The following is a 13799-nucleotide window of genomic DNA, read 5'->3' on the forward strand; positions in this document are numbered from 1 at the left end:
AGTTTATTGGCAGATAAAGCCCAAAGCCTTTATTCAAACAGATGATCTATTTTATTAGTGATTTGTTTCACATATCATTACTATTATTTTTGAATTATCTGAAAAGTCAGTGCATTTACCAAATCTGTCTAAGAAGCTGCTAAGTTTACAATTATTAGTTAGAATTAGGTAAAGTTTGGCTTTTCAAAATACTGTTTAAAAAAAAAAATGACATCACATGAACTTCACTTGTATACAAACAACAGAGATCATCAGCACAGGTTGTTTACCAGAAGAGCATTAAGATATGCATTGCAATCAAGAAAATTAATTAAAGACATGATATGGCACAAACACAGTACAAAGGGCATGGTCATTGATTAAGGGTGAAGATGCTGGTTATTTAACACTGCAGAGGAGAACAATTAATGTCATGGGGTTATTAACGACTACATATTCTATAACACAGAGGACCACCATTAATGGGTGTCCTCACTTACCTGATGCTGATCCTGATCCTACCATTGATAGCTAATAAATAGTGAAACAGGGATGGTTAAAGGAATGGTCCACTCATTAGATAATTATTCCAAACTTCAGTATTTAGTGAAACATTATGTTTAAACCATACCCTGAAGAAATCTGCGATATTCCCCGGTAAATAATGATTTTATAGCTCTTGTTTATCAAAACCTGTATATTCCATCTGGCCGCCGCCATTTTTGCCATTTTCAGTAGTCACGTGATGGTCGTGACGTCATCCATGCGTTCACTTTGTCAACACACGGAAACATGGCAGAGTATTTGAGTTCGGACTCGTCAGCAGAGGAAGAAGTGTTGACCAATGTGAAGAGATAGGCAGTGTTGGGAAAGTTCACTTTCTACATGAACTAGTTCAGTTCACAGTTCACACATTTTAAAATGAACTAGTTCAGTTCATAGTTCATAATTCAAAATGTTGAACTAAAGTTCATGGTTTCAAAAATGAACTAATTTATAGTTTATAGTTATTTTTTCAATACGTTGCTGCGAGCTATTATTTGTCTCCTGTACGATGTTAATGGGATTTGGGTGGTAGTGGATCTGTTTTGGCTCTCTTTTTTATTCGCCACTCACACATACCGTGAAAGGCTAGTCTTGTGCTTATTCTCAATGTGCCGTTTAAGGTTTGTTGTCGACGTCGTCGATGTACGGACTTGCTTTTTCAAACCGGGCGGACACAGTTTACAGGCAAACGTTTGATTTTTTCCGTCTGAGTCAGTACTGACTTTAACGTAAAACTCTTTTAAATGCTCATACGCAGACGCATAGAGTCTCACTCTGAGCGAGTGCTGCTCCAGCTGCTCTCGGCTTCGTCCATACTAATTCATTCATTAATTCAATGCTCGCCGGTTCCGCGGTTCCACATTGTTTGTTGTGAGGAGTCTGATATATTATTTAGTATATTTATATTTTAGTGCGACAGCAAGGGGTGACAGGCGCGTACGCGTCACAGGCAGCTTGCTGTTGCCAGATTGGGTGGTTTTCCGCATTATTTTGAAGCCTGTTTACGGTGTGTTTTAACTGGGTTTTCGGCTGAAAGGCATATGAAATCTGGCACACTTTTGAACGCCGTTATAATACAGTGCTGAGAATGAACGCACTTTTGAACGCCGTTATACAGCGCTGAGAATGAACGCGTTCTCAATTACGTTCATCTAGCGGAAATACAGTACGTTCAGTTCACGTTCGCCCAAAATATGAACGCGTTCATGAACGATCGTTCATTGAACGCGTTCAGGTACATCACTGGAGATTGGATGGGGGAATTCAGCCATACATATCAGTATGACAATACGACACCCTCTGTCCTTAGACCCTCACATCGTACAAGGAAAAACTTCCGAAGAAAACCCCCAGTTTAAAGGGAACATGGGAGAAACCTCAGGGAGAGCAACAGAGGAGGGATCCCTCTCCCAGGACGGACAGACGTGCAATAGATGCCGTGTGTAAATTGAAAAGATAATACATTTGCAACATAGGTAGTCCAAATGTTTGGAAATGCATGTGTGTATAATGGGAAGATTATATAAGATACTATATGTATGCATGTAGTACCACCCTTGCTAGCGATTCCCTCTCTAGTTTAGCATACTCAGCTTCGTTGTCCCTGGCCATAGAATCACGATTTTATGGGGCCGGAAAAAACTGGGGGGAAATACACACTAGCCGGTACTACGCTATATGGAAAGGCCACCAAAAACGGTCCTGGCCTGGACGCTAAAGGACGTTAAAACGGGGCTAGACGCTGCAATGGAAATGCGCTATAACATACCTTATTCTTACTCCGAGCACTACTTCTGCTCCTCCGTCGCTTCACACTTGCAGAGGGCGATTTCTCAACTGGCCGAACTGGTGTCCTGGTCGGTGATGACACCAGAAAGACCGATGGTACTGCATCTCCATTAAGTAATGGTTGTTCCATAAATCCCATGTTATGTTTTATCATACTCTCAGAGTAGTCGTCCGGAAATTTGAAATGTTCGCTGCATACATGAGCCTGTGAATCTTTCGGTTCGGGCCGGCCACATTTCGCTAGCCACTGCCTCCGAATGTACTTCTTATGCTTACCTTTTGGCAACAGATGGAACCGAGCATTCCGTGGATTGTTCCTATCAGAATTGTGGCAATATTTCGCGATACAGTGAGGCATATTTGAAGAGAGAAACTACAGTAAATAACATGGAGATCAACGTGTCTTCGAAAACCAAACGCATGGTTTACGTCACGTCCGGAAAATGGCGGCGCCCACAGTGTTGATGTTATTTCGGTATATAATGAGTTTAAAATCACTGATAATGTCATCGGATTAAAAAAAAAAAAAAAAGACTGGCAGAGACTGGTCTGTTTTATCGGATGATAATTATTTAAAAATGAGTGTCATGAGCATACCATTCCTTTAAAGTAGTCAACTTGAGGCATCTCTATTAACTTTTATTTCCCTGTCTAAATTCATTCGTTTTTACTCACCGATTATGGCCGCCTTTCTTCCTGGGTCCAGGGCTTCCAGCTGCTCCCCATCACCTCGCTTTGGCTTGCCACCTAAAGTAATATTTCATAATTATTATTTTGCAAATGAAAAGTGGGTAATCCTGCTGATCTGCAGCAGCTAATGTTTACATACTAATGGCCCACACTTTAGGCTAGAGTGGTTGTCCAGGGACAAATGACACTCAAGGTTCCTTGGGGGTGTTCCAAATAGACCCATACACATTTGGTTTCCAATCATACACTCTGAGTTATGGGGGTCCTTGAAATGATAACGTTTGAGAACCACTGGGCTAGAGTGTGGGACAATTGTAAAAAAAACATTACTCGTAACAAATTGCAGCAGCGAAAACAGAGAGTAAGAAAATAGTTCAGTTTTTCCATTCTTAGGTGAATCAGTTTAGAAAGAAAAACACATGTGTAAACTGCCTTTCTTTATTAATGACAGGATTGATTTAAAGAGATTTTGAACAGTAGCTTTTTTTTTTTTACCGTTGAGGTTGCTCTGAAGCAGGGCTTCAAGGGGAAATGTGTCGAGGAGGAGTGTTCGCACCATTGCTGTGCCAGAGGTGGTATGGATGGATGCCTTCCACGCATCTCTTTTGCAAAAGACTCCTGACCCCTTCACAATTTCAATCTGAAAAACACATCACATATAAATGTATTAGTAGGCCTACAACTTTCACAAATATATTTTATAAAATATCACAATTGATTATTAATTAACATTATACAAACTAACATAGTTTGTATAGATCATTAGTAAATTGTTGTCTACTGCACAAGAATGATAAAGGCACTAAAGTAACAAATCACTGTCCTAAACTTGATCTAACATGGGCACGCACGGTAATACATCAGTTTTGCAGTTACCCATCAAAAAAATAACCACTGTCCAGATAAGATTTTCATGTAACCTATACCTTAAGAATATGCATCTACTTACTGTCTCTGGGGCTTCGGTTTTCTCTGGAGCTTCGGTTCTCTCTCCATGGATCTGGAAATTAAACAGTGACATGACAACATGTATACGGTTAACTTCAGTGGTAATAACTGGGAAATATGGACACAAATAACCCTATATACGTTGCAGTGGCGAGCCGTGACTTTTCTACCTAGGCCCTCTGACCCCACCCCCCTCTTCCCTCGAATTTTTTATTTTTTTATTACGGCACAGCCTATAGTATACTTCTTCAGCGGAATATCAAAACAGCGGCCCGGGGTGCAAAACGCATCAATGACAGCGACCAGGGTTCGAGTTATAAACTGAGCTCTATGGGGGTCTTTAAAATTAACGCGTGCGCACGCGCGCACCCACGCGCGCACACACAGCAGCAGCCTTCTACTTGCTACAAACTTAAATATGAAAAGGTTCAACGACACACACACACATCTCGGCTCGCGCAGCACACACACAGACAGACATAGATTGCGCAATAATGTATTGCGCACCTTGGAGGTGCAGCGCAGGCATATTGTCATTCAAGAGATGCGTAGTTCTTTTGGAAAACATGTTTTTCTTTTAGCCTATTTACCTCGTTAACGTAAAAAATACTCTTTACATTGACAAATGCATTATTTGTGATTAAAATAATGATTGTTGGTAATGTATTAGCGACCCCCAAAGATGTATGATTTCACTGCGTCCGTGGGAGCTCAGACCCCTCCTTATGGGAGCTCAGCTCCCATTGGCTCCCATACTCGAACCCTGACAGCGACCCTCCTCTACCACACAAAACAACACCATTTATATAAACACCTATCATGACAGGGCACCCACAGCCAAGTAACAATTACAAATCAATTAAGTCGGCACGGCGGCCCACATTGAAAATCACTTTGGCTTACCTTTGATGATCAAATCACCTAAACACGAATTCCATCCTCCTGTCCTTTTGGATGAAGAACTTGATGGCGTCGTCATGCAGCTGATCCTTTGCTTTTAAAGCAATCAGCAATTCCTTCTCAATCGAAATTAAGGCCAAGTCTGACAGTCGGACTTGGCCAGTCGTGGACCTCGAGTAGCTTTGTATGCGCTTCAGCGCAGAGAAGGACCTCTCCACAGAGGCAGTGGACACAGGTATTGTCAGGATGATGCATGAGAGGGTGTACACCTGTTTCATGCTTTCACTCAGTCCTTTTTTGAGGAGAAACTGATGAATGTCAGCCGGGCTTTTCCCCAAAATGTCAGACATGCCGTACATCACGGCGAGTTCCGTGTGCAGTCGAGGCTGGTCGAAATATCCGCCATAGCTCTCCATCAAACTGTTCAAGGCAGCAGTTGGGAAATGGTTACAGTAATGCCCGAACTGTTGCGGGTCCAGAAGGGCCAGGAATTCCAGCTTTTTGTGGTCACTGAAGCGGTTGGAGATCTGGGTTAGCAGGCTGTCAATTACGCTGCAATGGAGCTCCCTGTACCGTGCACGAACGTCTCCTTGAGCTCCACGGTCGCGCGGAGGGCCAACCAAAGCCTGGGTTTCATCGTAGACGCTGTCAAAGTTCCCCTTCTCCTGTTCAATTTGTCGCTGTAGCTGATCCACTCTGGCCAAGCAGAACTGCATATCAAAACCTTTGTTCTGAAGTATTTCAAAAACAACATCCGAGTAGGAGAAGATAGCGTGGAAGGTTTTCAACCAAAAGCTGAAATCGAAGCTGGTAAGGAGGGTGATGTCTCCATCAGAGCAATGAACAGTTTCGTCATCAAACTCTGTGTGATGGTCTACGATGTGCTCGAACACCTAGTACGAGAGTAATGCTTAGTTTAGAAAAAACAACTTATAGACCTCCAGTAAACACTAAGATTAGCTTTTCATTTAATGTAATACTAGCATAGTTCTTTACCTTCATGTTTTTATGAGTGGGTAGTTTCCAACACTAAATCATTTCTTTATTATTGTTAATATTTCCATTACGTTCATTGTTATTATTATCTTACCTCTCTCAATTCCCTGGTCTTCTCTGCCACTGTGCACACCAAGCGAGAATGAAAGCTCCAGCGAGTAGGAGCTGCCCGTGGAAGCCTATGCTGGCAAATATCATCCAGTAGCTTGGTGCGCTTTGCTGAGCGGCTGAAAAAGGTGGCCAAGCCAGAGAGGTGGGAGAAGAAGACCTTACACTCTCTTATCTTGGAAGCTCCCTTTGACAAGACGAGATTTAAGATGTGAGCATAGCAGTGAATGAAAAGGGCCTGTGGAATTGTTTCCTTAATTTTCGCTTGCACCCCATTCAATCCAGAGGCCATAACAGCTGCTCCATCGTAGCACTGCGCGACCACTTTGTCAATACAGCCACTCTCCCTCAGGAACTCCAGCAGCCGTGTAGCTATGGCCTCTGCTCGTTTGTCCTGTGTCACATCTTCGTACTTGAAGAAACGCTCTTTTATCCCATCGTCAGTGACATATCGAACAGTCATTACAGTAGCGACAGCGCTGATCAGGTCATTCTGAATCCTTGAAGATGTGCCGGTAAAGACTGTTGATGTGGCGAGGTGTGTGTGCAGGTCGCTGTCATATTCTGCCACTAAATCCAGCAACTCTATGTAATTCCCCTTGTTTGATGAAGTTACACTCTCATCGTGACCTCGGAACGGCAACTCCTGCTTGCCCAAGTACACCACACAATTTATGAGGCGTTTCAAAATTCCTCGGTTCCTCTTCACCTTTTCATTATGAATGATGACACCCCGGCGTTGTTGCTCATCCAGCTGGAGCTCTATCCTGGTGTCCCCAAATGTTTTAAGCCGAATAGTAGCTCTGAGGTGACCTGAAGCATTCTGATGGCGATGTGCTGATTTGGATAAACTTCCTAAATCAGAATATCCATCTTTGGCCCATGACCCACTGTCAGCCCCAAAAAGCAAGCAATCCCAGCAGTACAGCTTTTGTTCCCTGGTTGATCCGGTCATCCAGTTGTATCTGGCGTAATTGCCGATATTAAAATGCCTCTCGAACCGTTTGGTTTTTTGAACCAAAATAAGCTGTGGTGTTGGTCGCCCTTTGGTAATTAACTCCAATTTATCCGTGTAACTCATTCTTGAAAAAGACTCGGTTAGTAGTTTCGCAACGATGTCATCACTATCACTAACGTGAGCCATCGTGAATTAACGTATGCTAATGATCTAATTCCTAGCTTGACCCGTTGATATATCACATTGTGGTGACCACCTATTTAACCACTGGGACATAATTCATACTTGGAACTACAGTTGCGGTTATTGTTCCCACACGGACATGTTATGGGTTACCTATAAATAGGTGTGCCCTCTTGGCTCTCTCTCTTGTCGACCCGGGCTGCGACCCGACAACATGTCCTTTGCAGCATGTGAATAAATAACTATTCTTGCACCTTCCTTGCACCGCCTCTGACTCCATATCTCTCGGCACTACACTGGTGACCCCGACAAGTCTCGAGAAGTTTCCGGGACAGACCCGAACACGGCAAAAGGAACTCATGTTTCTTTCTCGAAATGCCAGGGATTTTTGGAATCGTCCGTGGCTGCCACCGGCACGCGGACTGAGGCTCGGTGCGCGCCCCGCAGAAGAGCTGGGGACGTTGCTCGCCGTTCCTGCATCGGCTTTCCAACAGCAGGGGGACAATGCACGACCTGCTGGGTCGACCAGCAAACCGATTGCTACCTCGTGGGCTTGTTTCTTCGGGGCGTGCGGCTGCACGTCCTGGCTGCGCGGGCTGACGACGACTAGCGGCTAACCACGAGGGGCTAACGACGGCTAGCAGCTACCCATGGCAGCCAGCTAACGGCTTCCGGCTAGCGGCCGTCGACACCAGCTAACAGCTAACCACTACAGCTAACGGCTAGCAGCTACCGACGGCTAACAACGACAGCTAACAGCTAACGACAACTAGCAGCTACCGACGGCTAACAACGACAGCTAACAGCTAACAACGGCTAACAGCTAACGACAACTAGCAGCGGCAGCTAACGGCTAGCAACTAACGACGTGTTGACATCTGACTGTTAACAATTTTTTTTCCGGTGCCGGAGAGGAGGTTCGACCAGCCGGTTGACCTCATGTGGACACTTTCATTTTTTTTCACCACCTCGACGGCGGTTCCAGACGCCACTCACGTTCATCGACGCCTGGGTGGCGCACTCCTGGACCCCCTCTCGCCTCGACAGTTCCGGACGTCGCCCATGCTCCATCGGCCCATGGGTGGCGCGCTCCGGGACCCTGTCTGGCCTCTCCTGCTTCCCGGTGATGCCTCAGCACCTGCTGAGGACTTCATGCCCGCCGCCGCGGCACGGCTGCCTGCGGCCGGGTTGTGCTCCTTCCTCCCGGGGGGACTGCTCCTCTCTTCCGGGGATACCTCGACGCCTGCCGAGGACTTCATGCCCGCCGCCGTTGTGCGTCTGCCTGCGGCCGGGTTGCCCTCTCTTCCGGGGATACCTTGACGCCTGCCGAGGACTTCATGCCCGCCGCCGTTGTGCGTCTGCCTGCGGCCGGGTTGCCCTCTTTCCTGCTGGGTTCTCCGCAACACCTAGTGCGGCCCCCTTACGACGGCCCGCCCCCGGTGTGGGTGCCCTCGCCCTCGTTAGGGCCCCTGCCCTCTCCTGCGGCCCCCTTTCGTGGCCCGTTCCATGGCCCGGTCCTCACCTGCGGCCCCACCCTCCTCGGCCCTTGTGATGTTTCCTCCACGGACGTGGGGATATATTTTTTTGCCATGTTTGAATTCTGGGGGGGCTTGTGTGGTGACCACCTATTTAACCACTGGGACATAATTCATACTTGGAACTACAGTTGCGGTTATTGTTCCCACACGGACATGTTATGGGTTACCTATAAATAGGTGTGCCCTCTTGGCTCTCTCTCTTGTCGACCCGGGCTGCGACCCGACAACATGTCCTTTGCAGCATGTGAATAAATAACTATTCTTGCACCTTCCTTGCACCGCCTCTGACTCCATATCTCTCGGCACTACAACATGCATATACTTGGCAGCGCAGCGGGCGGAACGTGTCATAAAGTCCGCGATAATAAAGCCCTCCCATTTAGAGGGGAGATATGATTGGTCAATTGGACTGTCATTTGACATTACTCTCTCGTTGAGTTTACTATAGCGGGCCCTCTGTGAATCGCTGAGATTTATTTCTTTGGAAATGTTATTTTAAATACAATTAAATCAAGTTTTTTTCGGTAAAACTAATGAAAAATATAACAAAAATAATATTTTAAAAATATATATTTAAAAAATATATATATATTTTAAATGTTTTTAAATATTATTTTTTAGAATATCTTAGGCCCTCACAGAGGGCCTAGAGGGCCCTGACCGCTCGCCACTGATACGTTGTTTTATGTCAAATAGCAAACATATCCAATCTATATGTTTTCCCGCCTCCCGCCTTGAGAGCTTATAGATACATTTTTGACTTGTTACTTACTTTGTTGTTATTTCCACCATCACCACCACCATCATCATCGTCATCACCAGGCTGCTTCTTCTGAGGCTCTGCAGCTGCCACAGTATTTTGAGGCTTTTTACAAGAGAAGCAAGATGAATTAAAGGGGGATGAAATTATTTTGTAGTTAGCTTTCTATGACATATGACTAATTTGTCCAAGGTTTTTGTCCATTGATTTGATTTCCATTATGATATAATACACATGTGAAAGCGGAGGTTCGTGGCCTGTTGGCAATGAACAATTTGGCCCTGATGAGATTAGCCCTGGACAAACATACATTTGTAGACTATTGCCTCCTACAGAGTCACACCATAAAATATGCATCCTTAGAACAAGAAAAATGTTACTCACCTGCAATTGTTTTGAGGTTGCTGCACACTTGTTAGAGAAGGAAGACAGTATGTTATAATCTTTGAACAATTAAAAATACAAACAGCAGGTGAATTGCCCTAATCAGCCTAACATCATAAAAATCTCCTCCTCTGATTAAGTAACAAGTAAAATAAAGTGATACAAATAAGAGGAACTTACTCTTCCAGCAAGCGAGGCAATGTCCTCCTTCATTTGAGGAATATCTAGTGTGGGGTTGTCCAGAAGGGAACAAATAAAATCACACCAATTACAATCATCAGATCACCATAGCTGCAAGCAACTTGGATGCTATTTGCATCTAAGTTGTAACATGGTCCATTGACAGCACATTTACAAAACAGAAAAGTCCTATCCGATTGTATTAAACCAATATTGCAATACAATAATACTTACGCTTTATTATGAGGTCTTTCAAATGATAATTTTCATTTTTCAGGGCCAAGTGTGCATCCCTCAACTAGTGCTGTCAATGTCTATGAAGCTGTCTAAGAAATCTATGAAAATGTTTCATTTACAACACAATTGTATACAATATGTAGTGGGTGTCCCTGCTTCTTCTCTCTCTCAGCCAAGGGGTCCTTGGTCTGAAAACGTTGCCTGGTTTACAGGCTTTTGTTCATTTAATGAATTACTAAAGCTAAATAAATATGGATAGCGTGTACATACTTGCAACCTTGATGATCCTGGCTTGATACACCGGCCACTGTCTATTAGCTCCCTTGCGTCCATGGCGCCATTCCACCAAAAACTCCTCAGGTCCATTCAAGTAATTCTCTTCATGAAAATCTCGAACACAGTCAATCGGCAGAATGCTCCTAAGTCCCTTGTCACTACCTTCTGTCCACTCCACCAGGGCAAACGTGCACATGGTGACATTAATGTAATTTGTATGTTTGTTCTGTCTGTTGTGTTTTCCTGTATCCGCGAGCGGTTGGAATAAACAGGGGATGACGTCATGAATGCGCGCTCGTTGTGAGTGGCGCTTTTCTATGACGTCACATTCTGCAGCGAATGTCTCTATTATTCTCTAATAATATAAAAAAACGTAAACAATTAAAGGTAACATTTAGTGAAAACTTGTGGTTCAGATAATGTGTTTTATAATAAAATATTTAATCGCGATTAATCGCATGATTGTCCATAGTTAATCGCGATTAATACACGTAAGGTCTCTCTCGCTCGCTCGGGCGGCGGGCCACACATACACACACCCTCCCGGTCCTCCCAATAGCCAGTCGGTGCCTGCCGGTGAGCGTGGAAGTGTGGTCTGCTGCAAGCAGGCAGCAGGAGCGGGGCTGTCAGCATCAGCTTGTAGATGGTATTTTAAACTCTGAAACTACGGGGCGGCCGAGGAAATAAAATATGTATGCGTTAATCGCGTTAAAATAATTAGTGGCGTTAAAAAAACGCGTTATTAACGCGTTAACTTTTTAACAATAATGTACAATTATCAAATATTTAATAATTTACTAATCTTAAACTGATCAGCTGACATCGAGCGGATATAAACATCCGGTTCCGGTCCTGGGTGAACTAAACTAAAAATGTTGCTTCATACAATAAAACATACCGTAATCAAACAATATTGTCTTTATAAATTGAATTTTCTTGGGCAATCCGCAAACCTCAATCTGCATTGAATGGAAATAAGTACAATGATTAATTCGTAGTTATATAGAACTTTGGCATAATATGCACATTACCACATTACCTTGCAAATACCTATATGTAGGCATTCTGTATGACATATATGCAAAAAGACAGATATATGAGCTATATATGAGGCATTATGTAGGAGATATATGCAAATATATGAACCTGACTTGGCATATATGTGGAAATATATGAGCTATATAAGACACATATATCTCCTATTAATCCACATATATGCACATATATATATGAACATATATGAACCTAAATATGGCATATATGCAGCATATATGCCATATATTGGCATACATGTTCCTATACTTTCTTTCCGTGTGGGTACTTTCGTCCCGTGTTACTTTCGTCCCGGCTCTCCCTACGTGTGTGTGTCAGGTGTCAGTATGAGAGGATGACGCTTTTGATGTGGCCCAAGAGCCAATCACAATAATACCTGCAATGCAGTGAACCAATCACCTTTGAGGGGGGGAAAACCTATCGTTGATTAAACACTACCATTGTCTTGGAGGGGCACTGCGCCCCGCCAACGGAGCCCCGTGCCCCCCCCCCCCCCCCCTGAAATTCAAGGTGTTATATATATATTAGGGCTGTCAAGTTTTTTTTTGCGTTAACGCGTTAATAACGCAAAAAAAAAATTAACGCCACTAATTATTTTAACGCGATTAACGCATGTGTATTTTTTTTCCTCAGCCGCCCCGTAGTTTCAGAGCGCATCGAGTTTAAAATACCATCTACAAGCTGATGCTGACAGCCCCGCTGATGCTGACAGCCCCGCTGATGCTGACAGCCCCGCTCCTGCCGCCCGCTTGTGGCAGACCACACTTCCACGCTCACCGGCAGGCACCGACTGGCTATTGGGAGGACCGGGAGGGTGTGTGTATGTGTGGCCCGAGCGAGCGAGAGAGAGACCTTACGTGCATTGTTGTTGTTAGCATCTGGTGCTAGCTAGCTGCGCTAACGGATATAAGGAGCTGTTTAAATGAAAACAGAGGAGCGACATTTCGCCACAACTGCGCCGAGCACTTGACTTTATGCAGGCAGCCAGACAGCGGCACATTGCACGAAAAGTCAGCACACTCAGCACGGATAGTGCGCAACATGATTGCAGCGTCCAGGCAGCTCCCGTTTGAGTTGCACATAGCTCCAACGATCACACACACACACACACACACACACACACACACACACACACACACACACACACACACACACACACACACACACACACACACACACACACACACACACACACACACACAACACACACACACACACACACACACACACACACACACACACACACACACACACACACACACACACACACACACACACCATTTGTATTGTATTATTGTATGAGAGGTTCCAGGTTGAATTGAATATATCCCAATGCCACAAAAATGCATCAGTGATGTAAATCTTATCTCCAGAAAACAAAAAACTGAAACAAGCGGTATCAGTGACTGTGTGTTTGATGTGGCTCTTTGCAGTAACATAGAACAAATGTGGCTCTTAACCTCTGACTGGTTGGCCACCCCTGCTCTATAACATTGGAAAATATCGCACTACTCCCTACCATCCGGCGGGCAATGGTCAATGTGAACGGTTCAACCGAACCCTTCACAACTTGCTGCGTACTCTGCCTGTGTCTCGGAAACGGGATTGGAACTCCTGCTTTCCACAACTACTGTATTCGTACAACACTACTCCCCATCAGTCAACTGGTGAATCTCCATTCTGACCGAAACCAAACAAGACCACCACACTCTGTTGAAATCTGTGGTTGGAACACACTCTCCAGATGATGTCCCTGTCCCTCTCTCAATTCTTCCTGACTCACCAAAGTCAGATGGTGAGCTTTCCTCTGATGGTGACCTATGGGTTTCAAGAAATGAAGCTCCGAATCCTCCTTCTACCAGATCAGCTGTCGTGACCCAAGAAACCCCTTGGTTGTTGTTTCCACCATCTGACGAAGCCTCCATTGAGGCCGGCCCTTCGGTAGCTCTCGCTGCCATGCCCGAATTGCCTTCCTCCCGCTTGGCTATCCCTCCAGCCACTTTCTCTGATTCTAGCGCAGTGACATTGCGACGGACAGCACGGTCAACCGCTGGGCAGCATCCTAATGTCCATCATCTCCCGAGAGCGTTGGGAGAATTGACGCCTGTGGCTGAAAACTCTCCTGGTCCCGTGTCTAACTCTGTGTCAGTTATCTTTAGACCTTGGAATTAGGTTGGCTAACATTGGCTTGGATTCGTTCATCGTCGGGGCGACGATGAACGTAGGGGGGGATAGATTGTAGCAGAATGAGAGTCCTAATCCCTTATAAAGCATA

At 44.7% G+C, this 13799-nt stretch overlaps 1 long non-coding RNA gene across 1 annotated transcript; it reads right to left on the reverse strand.

Moving 5' to 3' along the window:
- Nucleotides 1-9412: 9412 nt before the first annotated feature.
- Nucleotides 9413-10005, reverse strand: LOC139435164 (uncharacterized). The gene is made up of 3 exons (XR_011644433.1): nt 9959-10005; nt 9779-9805; nt 9413-9499 (listed from the first exon to the last, which is right to left on the reverse strand). It is a non-coding gene; the product is annotated as an uncharacterized lncRNA (long non-coding RNA).
- Between the last annotated feature and the right edge of the window lie 3794 nt (nt 10006-13799).

The sequence above is a fragment of the Pseudochaenichthys georgianus genome, chromosome 15, assembly GCF_902827115.2.
Source record: "Pseudochaenichthys georgianus chromosome 15, fPseGeo1.2, whole genome shotgun sequence".
NCBI classification, from domain to species: domain Eukaryota; kingdom Metazoa; phylum Chordata; class Actinopteri; order Perciformes; family Channichthyidae; genus Pseudochaenichthys; species Pseudochaenichthys georgianus.